This window comes from Dermacentor variabilis, chromosome 5, assembly GCF_050947875.1.
Source record: "Dermacentor variabilis isolate Ectoservices chromosome 5, ASM5094787v1, whole genome shotgun sequence".
NCBI classification, from domain to species: Eukaryota; Metazoa; Arthropoda; class Arachnida; order Ixodida; family Ixodidae; genus Dermacentor; species Dermacentor variabilis.
The window spans coordinates 108,584,946-108,603,360 of NC_134572.1; the positions used below are offsets into that span (position 1 = coordinate 108,584,946).

General features: G+C 47.7%; 1 protein-coding gene across 6 annotated transcripts in view; it reads right to left on the reverse strand.

Moving 5' to 3' along the window:
* The window catches only part of GluClalpha (glycine receptor alpha 1), a 381,181-nt gene that overhangs the window by 305,246 nt on the left and 57,520 nt on the right, over nucleotides 1-18,415 (reverse strand). For 5 of the 6 annotated variants that reach the window (XM_075693269.1, XM_075693265.1, XM_075693267.1 and 2 more), the window contains exon 2: nucleotides 9,134-9,325. The exons of the other annotated variant lie outside the window; for it this stretch is intronic. The gene's annotated coding sequence lies outside the window, so the exon portion shown is untranslated. The remainder of the gene's footprint in view (nucleotides 1-9,133; nucleotides 9,326-18,415) is intronic. 6 annotated transcript variants of the gene reach the window in all.

The window sequence follows — 18,415 nt, forward strand, 5'->3', positions numbered from 1 at the left end:
AGGGATTTCTCAGTAGGATGTACTCGGATGTGGACCTTAGTTGTCCTGACTGCAGTGCAACCTTTTGCGCTATGGTTCACATGCTCTGGCGATGTCCCGCGTTGCCTAACTACTTCGTCTCCAGCGAATCCGAATGGAAGGAGGCCATCAGAAGCACGGTACTCCGAAAGTAAGCCTGGACTCTCCAGAGGACCCAGGAAAGGGCGTAGCATCACGGCGTTCTGTCCTCTACGTGGGCGCGGCCAGCGGCTACAAAGGCCTCCCGTTAGGAGGTCCTGACTGTAGCTCCGCAGGATTAAATAAAGTTTGTTGTCTGTCTATCTGCCTGCTTCCGATTTCCTCCTAATCTTTGTTCACAATATCACTGAAGCTGTAACTTCTAGTACGCTGAAGTTTCATTTGCGATTTCCAATAGCGACGTTCAAAAGGCAGATATAGTGCGCCATGCACTGACTGTCATCTTTTGGCGCCGAGACAGGGTTGCCTGTGCTCTTTTCAACGCCAGTGGTACGTGAGTTTCACGGCGCGGGTTTTGCGCCGCCTCCTTCGAGAGATGGCGCCACAATACGTGATCGGGCCGGCAGCGTCCGGCGAGCCACTGATGGCTGTGAGATGGTTGTGAGTAATCGCCGTAATTACTCCAACCAATCTGGTTTCTCCGGTAGCCATTTCATGCTTACATATACCGTCCATTACGGTACACCGAACATATCTTTTAGTTAACCTTTTGGCAAGATTGAAGCATTCACTCGGTAAAATTTACTGATTGTTATATCATGGGTTCTTGTGCTGTTATTATGACATGCATCCGCATGGGGAAGTCAGAATCGCCGGTTTGCAGTGTACGGCTTGTGAGTACCTAATATTTTCCTCGGGGAGTAAAGGCAATGGCGTGACTGCTTGGCGCTGTGTTTGAAAACAAGAAGACGCGAATCCTAATGCTGGGCGTACAAATGAATATCTAAGTATTTATTTTTTGATCGCAAACCTTGAACTATCCATGAGCGCTTATTCAGTTTTCGCTATAGGTAGGCAGTCAACTGTGAAAAGGGCACTCTGCCAAGGAATGGTCATAATAACGACTCAGGAAACGCGAGAGACATAGGTAGTTTAGGAAGCACCAGCGCTATCATGCAGCATCGTGTGCTCTTATACAATTATCGGTCTTGTACGCAATAGGAATGCTCAGCAATTCCGCTACAAATCAGAGAAGAACTGCATTGTAGCGCTCATATACAGCATCGATTCGTGTAACCGCACCGGTGTAAGGGCTGGACCCCCAACTTGGCAGCGCGAAATTCGGGGAAACTTGGGACCGAACCAATGATTCGGTCCCGTGTAGGGGTCGCATCTCGTCAAAGTTGTGAAAAGAAAGTGCAGCTCCACACGAGTCTCTACGGTACTGAAGAGACTGCAATGAGATTAACCTTAAATAATGGAAATTTTTACATGAGCTTCGGCGGTACTCTTCGACTTATTGATTGACTGACTGACTCATTTGTTCATCTAGGTCAGCTTCTTGAAGCAGCTCAAAGGCTATAACCGATTCCGCAGTGGAAATATTATGATTAAATATAACCCCCTAGGGCACTTTACTGTGACAAAAACACGATGGGCGCACTGTCCACTTTGTTCTATGCCTCTTTTGACTTTCCACTTCTCTTCAAAGAGCAATCGAAGGGCAAAGCGAACTGTCGCAAAACGCGCTCCGGGAAACACGTGAGCGCTGTCGAAATTTTGTGTTGCCACACTAACGGTGTGAAAATGAACGCAACAGCCAACGGGAAGTTTCACGCTTTCTTCTCACATTTTTGAGACACTGAACTGTTCGAAATGTGGTGAATACGCGAGTGACAATGAAATAGACGCTCAGGCGCAGCAATTGCCGGCATCGATCGCCACAGAAAACAACACACCACCACCACCAGTACCACCACATCGCTCTTTCAGCGCCTCGTGACATACTTTAGCCAATGATCGGACCGGCCGCGACTGTGGAATGGTTTGAAAAGCTTGGGGAAATGTTGAAGAAACCAGATGAATGTTCAAGATCGAGGAAATAGCTTTTTCTGGAGATAACCTTAATGGTTGATATCGCGTGAATATGACTAAGTTACGATACCAAGAAAGCAACAAACGAGGCCAGCAGTTAGCGCTTGTGAGCAGCTTTTGTTTGTGCTGCGTTACTCGTCTTGCCCATAAAAATGTGCGAAATGTCTCAAGAGCACACTGAACTTCTAACTCAGCGCCATCTTCGTGCAATGATTAACTGACATCTTTAGAATAATTTCCTTGCTGGCGATATTTCCCAATGATGTAGAGAAGTTCTTGTTGTAGATATTCTGTTTTGTTGCCTCTCATGAACATTATGTGCGCCGTTCTGATGGTGCATCGACGTCCAAGAACGGAACGTGGTTTCGCATGAGCGCATTGTGCGCGCTTTAAATACATGCGCTGCCCTTTCTTCCTTTCATAATTTTTAACATGTTTTGCTTTCTTATCAGTAAGTATTACGGGCTTGGCATCAACTGCGTTCAATTTTTATTGCTAGTTTGTTGCCATAGTATCAGAACCGACGTTACCGTTGATGCCTCTGCCTCCTGGGCAATATCCATTTACTGTGTGCACACCTCGGTGCGAATTTCTGCGTAGTGCTCATCCGCGGTAATAGTATCTACGTATCGACCATGTGCAAGCTCAGGCACTGTTATAATATCACGTACTAAATAACAAGGTTGAATAATACCGCTATCACGATGCACTCTGCCGGCGAGTACCACCCTCTTCGAATAATAAAATTTGGGAACCTTGACGCAAGCGTTCGTGTTGTGTCCAACCTTCTAGTGCGGCAATATGTAGCATGTTGCGCTCTATTGCTTCTAGAACGTTACTGAAGTATGTGCTACTGCCTAGTGATAGTTGTCCAAGTCAGTTTTCTTAACGTTCATAATTTGCGCTCGTCGCAGCGACACACGCTGGGCAGTGGTTTACAAAAATGCCTTCATTACTGGCCATTGTCGAAATACATGAAGCGTGTCTTCAGTGTTTGTCACTTTCCATTACAATTGGGTAGTTCCATTACAATAGGGGGTGTTTCTTCAGCCGCCAGACCTGTGTGTTATAGTTACACCCATATATTATTACTCTATTTTCTGCAATTTTCTAACAGCTCGAGGAGCATTTTCACGAAGGGCGGACTTCATAACTGCACTATGTAAATAAAAGAAACTTAATTACAAGTATTGTGGTCTCATATATTCTTATGCGCTGAGGCAAAGGCGACATCACAGGTCGGGCTTTGCTACTCTGCTCATCGCTACCACATACTTCCTACGTCACGAACTGCAGGAGGCCTAAAAAAATTAAAGTTAGGCTTCTGATCCCAGTTCGTAAGACTGTCAGCTCCCAAAAAAAAGTATAAATAATCTAACTAACCAAAAATGGTAAAAAACAAATATAGGTGTAGTAAAAGGAACTGTATTCGCAAATAATGATTTCGTGTACAAGCGGATCATCATGTATCACGTTGCAGATGCCCCCTCCTCTCCATACTCTCCCCTATGGGAACGGAATCCTTCCTTTATCACTCACCGGAAGCAACTGGTTTCCGGGAACCTCGACGAAAACTTACACCAATTAGAATGCCGTGCATAGGAAGTTTATCCTTCGCGTCGTCTTGGCTTCATTAGGGGAGCATGAAACAAGAGTGCTCATTGCGTGCGTTCAACGTCCGAACACGCTAGTTGACAAACAATGTGTTTCTAAAAAAATATAACATATCCGCTGCCTTCCCCCGCTAAGAAACAACCTGATATATATATATACATATATATGTATATATTTAATGTAGATTCCTGGAAGCGGCTCCACTAACCCTTATGAAGTCGGTGAAAAAAAAAAACAACTATGCTACCCGAACCAAAAAAGAAAGAACGAGCGTTCCAATCTATGAGAAGGAGGCTGTTGCGCTGGAAGCTGTAAACCGCAGTTTGATGGTTTCGGCGCTATATTCGTAAACCTGTAAATTCGCGGGGGGTTGGGGGTGACGGAAGCGCGCGTTGCCGGACGTCGAAAATTCCGGGGCAACGCCGAAAAAAAAAAAGCGAGAGTTTTATTTTTGCAAAGTGCGGGGAAGTCGTCTTGGCGGCCGCACACCCTCTTTCATATTTTGCTTTTCTTTCTTTCCCCACCTAAGTCCCCACAAGAACATGGCAGAGTCAGGAAGCACGAGAAAGAATCGACCGAAACGGCCGGAGCACACACATGTTCGAGCGCTAAGCGTAAGAATTCCCCCGTCCGGCAAGAGAGACACTATGACGTCGGACTACATTTTTACAATTGTGTCGTTTTTTTTTTCCCTTAAGTTTTCTGATTCCTCAGCCAAGATGTCGTTTTCTTCATTTCTTTTCTTTTTGACTCAAACCGCAACAGCGAGGGGACAACAACGAACGATAACAACGTGCACGCGACAACTGGAAGCAGTCGCGGCGACACTGCTGAGAAAACGGCGGCAGTGCGCGCCAGAAACGCGCGCGCTCCCCAGTTTACAACCCAGCGCACGCACGAATGGCTCGGTAATGAAGAGCGAGATGCGACTCGTAAAAATGACGGCCTCCGCCGCGGCGAAATTACGCACTGGGCAAGGAGTCGCCCCAGCCGCTCGCTCACGACACAACCATCGGTCGGCGCGCGGTAACGACTCCCTTCAAAATCACAGCGCCATCTCCCCTACACATCGCCCTTTATCGTTTTTATTTCAGTATCTTTTTCTTTATATTGTTTTTTTTGTTTTTGTAAAGTCTAAGTTGGTGCGTTTCTTTTTTGTTTCGTTTTAATGTATTCTCCTTGCTTATTAGTGGCTCTTTACGTTCTGTTCTGAGAGCTTTGCGCACGAAAGGCGGCGACGCCCCGGCCAGCAAAAATGAGACTTCAACATCGAACTACCGTACGAAGGACTTAAAAGAGGAAATACAAAAAAAAGAAAAAAAAAAGAAGACGAAAAGAAAAGGAAAATGAAACAGGCGCAAGAAACGCCTCTGTACATGGACAAGCGGGGGCTTCAAATCATACACCTCGTGTTGTTCGCCCGTCTTTTATTGTTTCTTTTCTTTTTGCCTGCAAAGGGTGTGTGTGTGAGAGAGAGAGTTCGTCTGCGCGCGCCTTTCTCGGCGTATTTTCTCGGCGCCCTCCTAAAAACTGCCCAGTGGCGCGGCGGGCCCACCTCGTTTTATGAACTCCTCCATCGATTTCAACTCGCCGTTGCCGTGTTGCCTCGCTCTCCGAGGCGGCCCAACCTTCGACGCAGCGCAATAATAGTAACACGGCCAGAAGAAAACACGGTGCCCATAAAATACCACGTGACTGAACACAAATGTATAGGAAGAAGAAGACGAGGAACGAAGCAACGCGTAAAGAAAATGACGAAAGAAAGAAAAGTTTCTCCGACCCAAAGAGCGAGGCGCTTTCGCTTTTGTTCTCATCGCCAGTCGCCGTTCTTACGTTCTTTTCTTCCCCCTTTTTGCCTTCACCACGTGGGTCGTCGTCGCCGTCACCAAACGCGCATCGGGCACGAAAGAGCACCGTGAAAGCGCCGGCCTCCCACTATTGCTGTTGTTGCAGCTTGTTCTGATCTGTCGCGCTGCCTCTGTTTGACGAGAGTAAAAATTTGTCGCCGTTTTGGAGAGTTTACTCTCAACGGAAATGCGCACGATCTATATTTACGTTTCGCTTTTGCGAGATGGACGGTATTGACAGTGCCTCATCGCGTTCGACTCCATTTCTCCCCCTCCAGTCTCAACCGCCCCCTAAGTCACGCAAACGTGACTTTAGTTTTTCTCGTGCTTCGGACGGGGTTACTATCGACGAGAAGGTCGCTGAAAAGGGCATCGATAAAGGAGCCCGCCGTGAAGCCAGGTAGGGGAACGCGCCTTTTCCTCGAGCCCCTGTTCCCTTCTCCTGACGCGACTCTACTCTGCGCGTGTGCACACGTATGCGAGCTCGTGCAAGTGCACCCTGAATACAATTTGTGTGTGTGTGTGTGTGTGTGTGTGTGTGTGTGTGTGTGTGTGTGTGTGTGTGTGTGTGTGTGTGTGTGTGTGTGTGTGTGTGTGTGTGTGTGTGCGTGTGTGCGTGTGTGCGTGTGTGTGTGTGTGTGTGTGTGTGTGTGTGTGTGTGTGTGTGTGTGTGTGTGTGTGTGTGTGTGTGTGTGTGTGTGTGTGTAATGAGAGACATAACGGGTACGAGGGAGCAACTCCGCGGCAAGAGTATGACGTCGTGCGCAGCAACACGTAAGCGAGGTTGTTCTTGCTCCTCATGGGGGACATTATCCGAGTTCGTGGCAAACGTGACGCTTTTGTCACGGATGTTAATCACGGTGCCGTACTGATGTAGAAAATCAATGTCCAATATAAGTTCCTTAAAACACTCAGTAGGAATGACGAGGGTGACGTCAAAGGTTGAACCGGTGATTAAGAGTCGGGCGGTGCATTTTCCGACCTTTGTCATCAATTGTCCTCCGGCGGTTCTTATGTTGGGCGCGTGTCATGGCGTCTTCGCCTTCCTCAGTTTGTCGGCGAGCTGTAAACTTATGATTAAAAATGGGAGCCAGTGCCAACGAAAGCGGCTATTTGGTAGTCGTAAATGCGAACGATGAGGTCGGCGCTGACGACGTCAGCTACGTCTTTCGTAGTTGTATCCGTCGTATTCGTCGTTGCATTCAGCGTCTTTTTCGTCATCGGAGTCTTCACGTCGTCGTTCGTCGATGACGGGGATCTGGTGAAGTTAGAATACTGGAGACTTTTCCCGTCGCAGGCTAGTGGACTTGCCCCTAGAAGCTTCGAGAAAACTGCGCCGAGTCGGTGAATTGCAGCGCGCAGGAGATGGAAAAGGGGAATATGATCGAGGTGTCGTCGTATTTTGCGGCTGACTGTTCGCAGAAGTGTCATTGTAGGAGTGTCATCCGTCATACGTAGAATAGGCGCAGTTGGCGGGAAAGCTTGGGTACTGAGCGGTGTGATGGTTGTTCCATTTGTGGTGAACTCGGTAGACGTGTGCAGCTTCGCCACAATGGTAGCACACTGGTCGAAAGTCCACGGTACACCAGAAATCGGCTTTCCGACCCTGATAGTTCGGTGGCAACTCTCCATGAAGCCAAGGAGTGGCGTGCGCATGTCGAAGACACGGCATTGTTTGTGCTGGCGTGATCGATGGGATTTGTAGAGTCGACGGGGGAGCCGATATCGACTCTGTTAGTAACGTAGGTGATGTTGTAGTTGTGGGTGTAAGTGGCGTCGAAGTTGTGTTGAGCGGACGGTGAACAGCCTCCGCATAAGTAAGGCACCGCGGCACGTTACCCAAGTCTGGCGATGAAAAAGCTTGCCCTCCTTGTTCCCGGACCACATCAACTACAAAAGATAACGCTGGCGCCGGTTCCGCAAACGCAGTAACAAATCCGAGCTGCCTAAGCCCTTCTCGCACAACCTCTCGGACAACTTCACGCGTAGGCCTGTCGTTACTCGCAGCCAATACGGAAGTGTTCACCGCCGAGTTACTCAGGTCAAGCTGGCGATATCGTTGCTGTAGGGCCCGTTCAATGGCTGTATCATCTTTTGTGAACTCCGCCACTGTTGTCGGTGAATATCTCTCAAGGCCGGCAAACAGTTGCTCTTTCACTCCCCGCAAGAGATACCGCAGCTTTCTTTCCTCTGGCATGTCTCGGTCTGCACTAAGGAATAGACGGCCCATGTCTTTTGATAACATAGCAACGCTCTCCGTGTGTTTTTGAATGCGGATTTCAAGGAGACGCTGCGCATTTTCCGCGTCCCATGTGGCGAAGTTCCTCTCCCGGTTGACGTACCACGTACGAGCATTGTCCTTCAGATACAAACAGACACTCGAGAGCTTGTCCTCCGAGCTCGTCTTATGGTGGTACATGGCGATGCCCTCGAACTGGTCTAGCCAATCTTGGACATTTTCAAAGGCACCAGTATGAAAGCTCTCCAGAACCACAGAATTCTGCAGCGTTACTTGCGATGAAGCCGCGGTAGCCATGATAGTTGGAGGAGGCAAAATGTTTCTCGAGGTTTCTTGCAGGGGACTGGACTCAGGCGCTAGGCCTAGCATGCGGCGACTGAACTGGTGGACCGGCGCTTCGATGCGCGATGGAGATTCCAGGCTCGATCATCGCCTCAACTTGTTACAATATAAAGTAAATAATAAATCACAAATAATAAAAGAAGTATGAGAAAACAAGAGCTAGCAAAGTAACACTAGCTAAAATTCAACGCTGATTCGCTTGTTGCGTGCTTGCAAATTTGAGTGACATAACTGATCCAGTGACTATAGACGCTCACCATGTAGCAGCTCAAAGAATAGACATGGACAAGAAGAGATGACGCAATCGTTGACAGCGCCTGTGTCACCTCTTTGCGTCCGTGTCCTTCCTTTGCACTGTCCCAGGATGAACGCTATCCAACTCACCTAGTTCTCTACCCTTGTGCGACATCCACAGTAATTCAATTTCAATGAATATAGACCTACAACTATCGAAATAACTGTTTTTTAAAATTCTCCTTGCAGAATAAAGAGACCAAGCATGCCTTCGATCTAGACCAATTCGTGCATAAAATTAATCGCTGAAAGCGTCCGTAGTCCAATTTTCCGGGGGACTTGCAGTATGTTTTGTTGGTCTGCATTTGCTGGTTCCCTCAGAGACAGACCCCATAGATTGCACTGCATTTAGATGTCGACTCCTGCTTGAAGTTTTCAGACGTTCGCGGCTCGTGGAAGAAAAGCACCTGCGCATTGTGTTTAGGGAATTCGCTTCCGGCTTTATATAAGGTACGGGACAAACGCAATAAAACAGTACACGTAACATTAGTGGCATGCGCGAGGATATGCGTGCTTTTGCTGTCTGTGTATTTGCGTACGTCCACGATGCCTGACTTCTTATTCTTCGCCCGGCATCCGAATTAGCATGTCAAGCCTTTAACGCCATAAAGAAGCGTCCTAGTTGCTCATTAAAAGTTTATTATGTCTCCACACGGAGTGCTAACTTCAACACTGCACCTGCCATTGGTGTTATGCTAGCCACAACTCTAAGCAGTAGCAATTAAACAAGAAAGCGCGTACATACCGAGTCGTTGCGGGCCGGGGCGGCGCGTTGACAAGCGCGCCACGCCGGAGGCCTCTCAGTGGTGGCAACACATGCGGTCAGAGCGCGGAGTTGGGCTCGCGCCTCCTGGACTGGTGTTCATCGAGAGGAGCAACGCAGGGAGGTGTGTGGACACCTGCTTTTCCACCGCCTTGCCTGTGGCCCGAACTGCTCCTGCGCAGATAAAGAAAAGAAGACGAGTGTCAGTGGTGCACCGGTAAGCTGTTTCGCAGTAAGACCCAAATCACTGACTTTCGTATAACCAGCTACGCTGCAAGCGTTCTTTACGGAATGTGCTAGCTGAATTTGCCTGGTTCATAGTAATACAACCTAGTTGAACGGACCTTCATTGCGGCTTAGATGATTTTCACTTGCCTGGCGAGGTATGCTGAGTCGGTGCAATGTAACGATTCCTTTCAGTTGATTCCATTCCTTTCCTATTAACCACGGTTCACGACCACGTGATGACGCAAGCGGAACACCACTCGTATTACTGAGGGAGCACGAAAAGGAATAGCACACGAGGAAAATCGTTACAATATGCAGTTTCTGTACTGCCAACACAGTAAACAGTGTACACAGCTACACGTATTTATATTATCTTAAACTTCGATCGGCTCTAAGATCCGCAACGTATAATGGAGTCCGTCAGCAAACGTATCTATACTGTGTGGGCATATACAAAGAGCTACATAAGGATTGAAAGGCGAGAAACACGAGAAAGAAGACAGGACAAGTGCTCTCCTACCAACAGTTGTTAGACCAGCGCTTGTCCTGCCTTCTTGTGCGCTGCGAAATAATGAATACACAGAGTCAAAAGTGAACAAACCGCGACGAGCTGGTGCTCCATCGAACATGTCCAAATTCTTGCATCTCATTAGGTTGTCAAGTTTACCATTAGGTTGCGTCGTTTACCAAAATTTAGCAACACTATGAACTTTGAGAGGCTGCCTAGATGACACAAATACCAGACTTGCCCCTTTTTCCTCATATTTTTCTTTCGTGTAGTTGACGCTTGCGCGCAAGACTGAATCTAAGGTAACTTCGTTTTTTTCTTCTTGTATAGGCTAGAAACGCCATCTGCAAGCAGCTTTTCTGGTTACAGGAAGCGTTGTACATTACTAGAAAACAGTGTACTATTGAAGAGCACACAAACAGGAATACGAACAAAATAAGGAACTTGAAGAGTGATTAACAACAAATATTTTAAAAATATATATATTCAGACACACTTTTGCTGTACACGCCCTTGAAGGGCTGCATAAAACAAATTCATGATGGCGGCGTATTGTATAGGTACGGATATAGCCTGGCGTTTCAAGCGTGCCTCGCAGCGGCCGGCGATACGCTGTGCCGGATATACGCATACGCTATGCGGGCGAAAGCAGAATTGCCAAAAGTTTGCGCCCTGTACAGTTCAGCGCGGTGAACGAGGCGCGCATCACCGCGGCGATCAGCTGTTGGCGCATCGCACGCGCTCAAGCGCGCGGTCACCGAGAACTTTTGCTTTCGGCAAACGCGCAAACTCAGCACAATCGCTACAGTGTCGCCGAACTGTCAGCCACCATGCTGCCGGCCAGCCAAGATAGCGCGCGATTTACTCTGGTCCAGCGGCTCCTGCGTGAGATAGGTCATGCCCCATTCCCGCGCTGGCCACGTCAAAGCGCGCCGAACGCCGCCAATCACGCTGGCTGCGCAGTGACGTCAGACTGCAGAGAGTCCACTTTGCGCCAGCGTAGCGTGACGAGCGCCCTTGGTACGCCGAACTAAATCAGAGCCTTTACAAATGTTTACTAACAGGAAAAAAAAAAGAAAAAAATGATCCTTGCCTACTTGGAGTGGTACCTGGAACACTACGACATGTTACCGAATTGCATGGCTGGTTTTCGTCGAGATTGCTCATCAATAGACAGTGTTGTTGATCTCACTACGTATGTGCAGCATTGAAAGTCAAGCAAAAGATTATCTGCAATATTGTTCTTGGATGTGAAAGGGGCATACGATAACGTATCTAACGAGGCTATTCACTATGTTCTTGCGATGGTTGGCCTTGGGGGCTGAGTTTTTTCAACGGATCTCTAATCACCTACTTATGAAATCGTTCTTTATGTGTACCGGCGATGGCAAACCCGCTCAACACTACACCTGTCGAGGCGTTCCTCAAGGCGGAGCGCTACTGAGCCCCACCCTATCCAACGTCACACTCATTGGTCTCGTGGAACATCTGCCAGCAGCGATCAAGGTCAATATACGCAGACGACATATGTGTAGGAAGTTCAGGTGTGACATGTCCTCAGATACGTGCAAGGCTTCAAAAAGCTACTACTCTGACGTCATACCTCCGCAACCAAGGTCTTGAAATCTCTTCAGACAAATATGCACTGGTCGCACTCGCTCGCAAACCAATGACACCCTATGCCATCTCTCTAAATGGTCCGATAATTTCTTATGGGAAGACTCACAGATTTCTGGGCATAATCACTGACAAAGATCCCTCATGGAGCCCGCACGTTACCTACTTGAAACAGTGCCTAACAGCAATCTTCCTGCTTTTCAAGTTTCTGGGCTCTAAGACTTGGCGAATGCCAGTACATGCAATGTTGGAATTGCACAGGGCTCTCTTTCTGGGGCTTATTGAGATACCGCTTGCCTGTACTGACCAGCAGTTGCAGGACAAATCTTTGTGCTGTACAGGCTGTGTAAGCTCGGGCTCTCAGAGTATGTCTTGGTTTACCTGAATGCGCAACAGTGGCGACTACTGCAATCGCCCGGCACCAAGCAATTCAAACACAAATTGCGGTGGAAGTGCTGAGAGTGCACGTTAGGCACTTTGCCCGAGCCCGTTCCCATCATCTTGCAACACTACAGGCCAGGCCACTGCAGCGCCAATCGCAAGGGGGGTACCTCGCGGCTACATTCCGACATCGCCGGCACGCAAGGAGGAAGCGCGGAAATATGCACGCTTGCAGTCTCCGACGAACGCGCAAGCACGCAGGCGTCGGTCTCGACAACAGGGGTGCGCCGCTGGAAGGCGCGGATGGCCATTTCGCTACGCGCTCGCGCGCCCCGCAATATTTTGTGAGCAAGTGTACATATTTATACAGATGGATGAGCAACTCTTCAGTGTTCTTCTGGAGCCGTGGTTTTTCACAGCGAGAGCCACCACGATCTGTTTCAAGACATGTCACCCAACGACATGGACGGCTGCGGAACTTGCAGCTCTTCGCGCTGCACTTCCTTCCTCTCGTAAGCCAAGATCAACCTCGAAGATGGCCAATATTTAGTGACTCGAAGGCAGCGCTCCAGTCTTTACTGTCAGCCCTGCGGCGCGGACCACACGAACGACTCGCATTCGAGATTAGAGAACTAATACATACCTTGACTTAGAAAGGACACCACGTGACATTTTCGTGGCTTCCAAGTCACTGCGGCATCATAGGCAACGAGCACGCCGATAACACTGCTTCTTCAATTGTTCAAGGCGACAAAGAGGAGTCGATACCGTTATCAAGGACAGATGCTGCTAGAAAACTTCAAATGGTCGCCCAGGATATCGCGTTCTTTATGTGGAACACAATAAGTTTTCAAAGCAACCGGCTGCACCACCTCGACTCTTCTCTTCGCCTTCGCATCCCATCTGGACTCTGCCGACGCGAAGCTACCCTGATTTGTCGAATATGGCTACGAATGGCCTTTTCCAAGGCTCTTGCTTTCCGAACGGGATGGGCCGACGACGCTTCGAGTGATGACTGTGGTAGCCAGAAGACTCTTCAACTCCTTCTCTGTGGCTCTCCTCGCGACAATTTGCAGAGACGATTGGTAGTGATCGCGATGGCACGACATAATCAAAGACCTTTAACAGTTGAAATCATTTTAGAATGCCGACCTCACAAGGCATAGCAGCTGAGAGAGACGACGACTTTGTTGCAGTTTTTAAAGACAAGAGACAAGTGGCTGTAGCCTGAGCTGATGTTTAGAGTACTACAAGTCCTACTGTGCTGTGCGGTGATTGTATGCAGTGGCAGTGACCGACTATGACTGTGTATCTGTGCTCGCTTTCTTTCTTTATCTCCTCCTTCTTGTCACTTCACCTCCCCTCCCCTCTCTCCCAAGCGTAGGGTAGCAAACTATATATTCCCTTCTGGTTAATCTCCCTGCCTTGCCCCTTTCTCTCTCTCTCTCTCTAACAATCAGAGAAAGATATGATACTTTTTCAAATCATAGCATTTCAACATTTCTGACGCAAAAATAATGGAGAAACAATAAAGCAGTCTCACTAAAAAGAAAGTGCCAATTGTGCACAAATACCAATGTTGGCAGATTGGTACGATACGCCTTTAGCTGTTTGCAAAAGAATATATTGGGGTGACTCTGATCTTGGAATAACTTTGAAGCGTGGTAGCGATAAACGGACGCCAGGAACTAACCCGGAGGGTCTTGCACACAAGCAGCTTGACGTAGGCAATATCACAGCGCCGCGCGCCGCGAAAGGCAAGAAGTTTTTACGGGACAGGCGCAACGTCCCAGATCTTCCATAAACAGCACCACAACCATGACACATATTAGCGGACGTTCTTCTCTCGCTCTGGCTCGTTACAGGTTCGTTTACATAAACTTTAAACGTACGGGTCAAGTCAGAAGTGAGAGCGAAATGTGGATAGGTGGGCCCGTTTACATATATCAACTCACTTCCGCCTCAGCGGCAGCTTGCACCATGGTGGAAATAATAACATGGCTTCAGAACACAGTGTTTTGCTCTTCGTTACTCGCTGCGAGCTACCGATCCGAGGCGTTGGCGTTTATACATTCGCCTTGTTGAGCGGGTTCGCTTGAGTCAACTTAGCTTGTGTGAACTGGTCGCGCTACCTCGAACGCAGGTACGCTTAGCCAGGCTGACTAGTATTTATACAGGCCCGGCAAACAAGCTTCAGCCCGACAGGATGACTCTGACCACTTCTATTGGGTTCGCGGAAAAGCCCCGGGAACCCAACACGGATTGCGGGTGTATGTTTGTTTTGAGAGGGGCTCAGGGCGTGAATACATCCATAATCAGTAGACATAGCGATCGTGAATACTAAAGTACCTTATCGGTGGTATCCGCTGTTTGATAGGCGACGTTCCCTTTGTACTCTCGCCTACTTTGCGGTCACGCACCCCTCGCAAGGATATGGCAAAGTGGCAGGTTGATGCTCGATTCTTATTAGGTCGTAAGAGAAAACTCAGAAATATTAAGTATACTACAATAGGTGCCGATCCCAAAGGAGGCACAATGTCGCACAGCATGCGCAGTCAATCACAAAATTTTACGGAACACGAGATCTGTGAAAAAAGCTGACTATATGCGCAGTCCAATAACGCAGCCTAGTATTCGCATTTACAGCCTCTACCAGCATATGCGGAGAACATTGTGATGCTCGGTTTTACTGACTGCTGTTACACACTGCTCAGCAATCGAACGTTTTCTGAGATCCCGTGTCCAGCAAACTTTTACGGTTGACGGTACATGTAGCGTAAGCTGTTACGAGGAAAGAACTGAGACATAATGGCTGATACCTGAGTTGGTGTGCTCTAACACAACGTATCAAAGCATGTATGTGTCCCATGTAGGAAAAATGGGAGAATCTGGCGCGTTCGAAATTTTTTATAAACAATTTGTTGATATACGACGTGACGCACGTAGCCGAAATAGCATAGTGGTAACGTTGTGGCAGAGTGGAAAATCCCACGCGCGCATGGACTCTCATTCGCTGTAGGCAAAGTGGCGCAGGCGCCAGTTCTTAGCAAGCTGGTTGGCGCTGTCATGACCGAAGCATGCGTGCGATTGTAGCCTATTGGTGAGAGCATCAGGCTGTTGTGCAGGGCAAACGAAGTTCGCTACCAGCACAGGGCACTTGAAATTATTTGCTATTTAAGAGGCCCCTAGTGATGCGCGACAGGAACCTACCGCAACGTGACTGGAATGAGCCAAAGAATGCTTTGCATTTGAAGGAAAACACGTATTTCCGCTGATTTGTGTACGAATCTGTTGAGCCTTTGAAACAGGCGGGAAATTGTTGTGTGCTGGCAGTGACACCTGCAAGGCTGTGGGGCCATTATCGGTACGGTTCGCCGCGCCTTAATCAGACGGCGCCACGAGCAGAAAACCAGGCAAATGTGCGTTTCAACATATCAAATTTAGGCACTGAACGTCATAATTATTCATGACTGCTTAACACATGTTTTGCGTCGCTCAGTACGGTGCTTGCATTGAGCTGTTGGCTCAGTGATCCCGCGATCCAGTCTTCGGAGTTTCGAGGATCCGGTATTTACACCATTTGGCAACAGGGGTAACACACGGTAAGGTCGTTTCCGAGACAGCGCTAAAAAAGCAAGTGTTCAAGCTCATACGTATCAAGCTATTCATGTCGACAGAAGATATGCCTTTGTGGTTCCCTTAACTGGCGTTTTATAATCATGGTAGGTAAGACTTTGCCGCAAGTATACATGAGCCCGCTTTAATCCGCTGAATTTCCCGTGTCACAATATATCCACAGAAGAGAGATTAATATAGCAGGACTTCAAGTCGATGAACTGATGTATTAAACGCACCTTGTTTTTCAAATTAAATAAGTATATCCCAGGGCTTTACGTGCCAAAACTACGATATACATTATGAGGCTCACCGTAGGGGCTGGGGGGGGGGGGGGCGCTGCCGATTAATTTTGACCACAGGGTGTACGTATACGTACATGAGCGCTTTTCCCCTATTTCACCTCTGCCTAAATGCGGCTGCTGCGCCCGGCAGTCGAGCCCGCAACCTTGGGCTTAGCAGCGCAATGCATAGCCGCGAAGCCACCGCAGCGGGTGCACCTCCCCCCCCCCCCCCCCCCCCCGTTTCAAAGCCATTTCCGTTTTCCTTCTCCGCTCTTCTTCCTGACGCGTTAAAGCGTGCTTCTCCTTAGACAGCGAATCAAAAGGTGAAGCAAGCTCATAAGGAGGCGCACTCTTCCGAGTGTAATCTCATTCTGTTCCCCGGAGCTGTGCCGATATCGAGTTACTCGCAATATGATCGCAGGCGCCGGTTTTAGCAATAAATATTCTCGTTTTTCTCTCTTTGATTTTTCTATTCCTCAAATCTTCCAGTTCGTTTGAAGAGATAAAATGCAGTAAGCCTCACTGAGCCCTTGCCCCAACAAGATGATGGGTGTAATAACGCAGCATTCTGATTCAGAAATTTTAGCTCTCTGTCTTTGGTAGAACGTTTCTCGTGGTATCTGTAAGTTCCAAGACACGAGCTTCAGTGCGTGCTGCCTTTATTTTGTTTGTTTGTTTTTTCTTTGTTTTTCGTGAGGCGGTGAAGGCCAGCGTGCAGTGGCGTTCTCGGCAATAAATGTTGAAGGACTTTCCAGCAACGCAGCTTGCGTCGGAGTGCCGAAATCTTGTTTGAAGTGTCAGTTATTATTAAATAAAGGTTGTCTTGAGTATGCAGCGCTCGAATAGAGAACATCATTTTGACGTAATTTTTTTAGCTAGTAATACGTAAACTTTGATTCTCTCGTCGCGTATTACCAGCTCCACGTTGGAGCTCAGTTAGGTATTCGTACGGTGGCGGCGGTGGCGTTAAACGTGGCGTGGCACGTATCATATGTCAATCAACCAGTCAGCAACGCAGCCTGTGTGAGAGGCCCGAAGTGATCGTATGATCAGGGCAGAGAGACCTTGCGTACTTCCGGCGAAGAGCGTGAGAACTTGCTTATACAGATTCGCTATATTTGAGGTATCAGTTAATAATTCAAGCATACATCTGCAAATTATGTTTTTGTTCTCTATATTATTTTTAAAGCAGAAACTGAAGTGCGTGTTTAGTTTGTTTCACGGGGAAAATGGTTATGGCGATCGGAGAGATTACGCCTTGCATTTGTTACTTCTTCTCTATGCACACTGCATGCTGGGTAAGTTCGGCTGGTCTATATCAGTAAATTCATTACACTTTGATTTATGCCAAAATGCCGAGAAGCGATAGCCAGAAGGTCGAGAAACGACACCAGTAAATCCATTATTCAGAGAGCATGCCAGAAATGTACCCTATGTAATACTAGCCGTAAATGGACGCAGAAAGAAATTTCATGCAAACAATCCGCAAAATGAATTAGCACTATATCTTTTACAGACACTGATAAAATCTGTAGATTAAAAAGTACACGACATCCTGAATTTGTCCGCAACGTGCCATAGACAAAAGTGTTCATCTCTTACGCAAGGCAAATTGTGGCACATGCTAAGCCAGATCTCAGCCCGCTCGATCAGAACTCGAAGCCTTCCGATTTATTTCACATTGGCCCAGCGCTACAATTTGAAATCTCCTCAACATTAGACACAGCAAGAGCCTTTGAAACTCTCATTCACCATCCGCGTCTCGGCACTGTGTACCCAAACACTTTCTAGATAAACTTTCAAAAGATGATAGTCCGGAATGCACTTGTGGCCACGCGGATGATGACGTGCAACATCTTCTGGTAGAATGTCCGCGACACCGCACGTACAGACAATGCTTAACGCGTAATCTGGGGGCATTAGATCGCAGGCCCTTCGGCCTCAGGAATTTCTTAGGTCTTTGACCAACTTACTCATTGGAAAGACGAGCGTTAGTGGCCCTTGAAAGATTTCTAGAAGCGAGCGATATTCTCGGAAACTATTGTCTAGGGTGTTTAAACGTCACAAGCTCATTCTATGGGATATTTTTTGCCCGACTTTGGCCAATTCAGTGCCTGCATCCACGTACCTTCATTTGAATCTAATCCGTGTTTTCTTATGTGCCCTGACTTTAGCGTAGTTGCGCGAGCAGACTTTGTGTTTACTATAGTGAACCTATGTGACTGGACTTCGTGTTGCTGTGCTTCTGAGTTGATTTTCACTTTTAGTGTGGTATTAGTGTACTTATGTGACTAAACTTTGTGTTATAACGATTTGTAGTTGACCTTTAATTTTATTACGTTTCCGTTAATTCTTTTTTTTTATCTCTATCTGAAAAGGAGCAGCTGGCGACAATTAAAGGCGACAACACCTTATAAGTACCATGTGATAAAAACAAAGGTATACGATACTCTGGGACTTCGAACAGTTGCCTGTGATTCTAAATGTTGCTCTCCTTTAACCGTCGCGAATGAGAATGTAAAGTCAACCGCTTTGTGCTCGGCATGGATATCGCAAGTTACGCAACTGTCAATTTGAAAAGGAGGGGGGTGATGAGAGATAGAGAAAAAGGAACGAAAGACATGGAGGCTA